Source organism: Onychostoma macrolepis, chromosome 21 (assembly GCF_012432095.1).
Source record: "Onychostoma macrolepis isolate SWU-2019 chromosome 21, ASM1243209v1, whole genome shotgun sequence".
NCBI classification, from domain to species: domain Eukaryota; kingdom Metazoa; phylum Chordata; class Actinopteri; order Cypriniformes; family Cyprinidae; genus Onychostoma; species Onychostoma macrolepis.
The window spans coordinates 764,765-766,589 of record NC_081175.1 but is presented as its reverse complement, the minus strand read 5'-3'; positions in this window follow the sequence as shown (position 1 = coordinate 766,589).

The following is a 1,825-nucleotide window of genomic DNA, read 5'->3' as shown; positions in this document are numbered from 1 at the left end:
TGGAAAGATGTCAATTTCATTTTTAAAGCTTTTCTCCAAACTTTGAAATGGTCGGGAATTTGTTAATTGTTGTTGAAATATTAATGTTGTTTCAACGTTAAGTCATCAGAGCGCAACACTGTTTTGTGTTCAGACATTTTCAATGTTTCAACAAAAGTGATTTAGAATCAACATCACATTATAGGTGTTGTTGCTCATTTCAATATTCATTCAACAACACTGATATAGAATCAACATCATAACATTGATTCAATTACATTGCCATTATTTTTTTATTTTTTTATTATTCAACATTATTTTAACAGCAATTGCAGGTGCAAAAGTACAGTTGAACTAATGTCACTTCATAATGTTGATTCAATGACATTTTCATTTATTTTCTGTTGAAATCTCAACTTTGTTTCAATAATTGCAGGTGCAACTGAATGAACATCACTTTGTAACATTAATTCAGTTCAGTTAGTGTTGATGCATCAACGCTGATTTAACATTGTTTCAGCAGTTGATTGCTTTCTGGAGAAAGAACTGAAATCCCAATTAGTGTCGTGGTCTTCTCAAAGTGGTAAATAAAGCTCAAGAAGCAGAGATGTCAAAATAAGACTTTATTAAAGCTGAGATGACAGCCAACACATCTGAGTCTTTGTCTGACTGAGTACTTACACTATACCTTATTCTTATCAGTCTTTTCAACCAAAAATTGGTAGTTTGATCTATGCATGATTGGTCTTACAGTTTGGACCTTTTTCTTAATAATTTTTATCTCACCCTCCCCTTGGAGCAGATGTCCATTCATCACCTTGTTTGTGCCATCCCTGATATTCTTGCACCACTTGCCCACTGGAGAGCACTAAAGACTCGCAGTCTGCATTTAGACATATTGCAATATTGAAACAATCATCATATTGATCAGTCTATTGATTATTGTTATAGCCATTCATCATCATTTTGAATAAAATATCACAACATTAGTAGGTGTTTTCGAACAATGATGGGCGTTTCAAAAGCTTTTCCTGACTTGCTAAAATCGTGAAGGTCCAGCGCTGACCCTGCATGCCCCCAGTAGTAGGTTACAAGCTAGGGAACATCCACTGAGCATTCAACATGGATAAATACTTGCCTGAACTTGTGATCAACTTCAAATCAGTGTTAGTTCAGTTTCACAGACTCCACCCAAGTGTGCTGTCAGCTTTCATCAAAATGTTGATCTGACAACTTTAAACATTTAAGAGTCAGTTTTGATTAAAAAAAAAAAACATTTTGTTTCAATGCCACCTTGCTGTAGCTATCTGGGAAGTGCCTTGCTAGTCGATTAAACTACTACTGCTGCTCACGGTTTCCCTTTCAACATTTTATTCAACTTTAAACACTTTATTTACAGTAGATGTTTGCTTAATATTTTTACAAAGCATTTTAAGCATATTAAATACATTTATTTTAATAAATAAAAATAAATAATAATGTTATTTGGAGCTTTTTGTATGCTCTTCTTCATTCCGAGGCATGTGACTGCGATTGTTGTGTAAAGCTAGACATGTAGCTGTAACAATGTAACACCGCATCGTTTCACACCAAAGACTATAGAGATACAATTTGACACTGTACAAGTTTGGCGGGGTTTTAAACTCTACCATTGATTCCAAATGAAACCGATTTTAATTTGAAATACATTTAAGAGATTCAAACGTTTTGTGTTTACGCTAAAAACTTTAAAACGTGAATCATGCTACTGGCCACACCTCCAAAGGGAGTGGAAGCACCGCACGCTGACCAATCAAAAGCAAAGTATTTCCTCAGGCGTGTCTGATTGGCCAAATGGAGTAGCTCA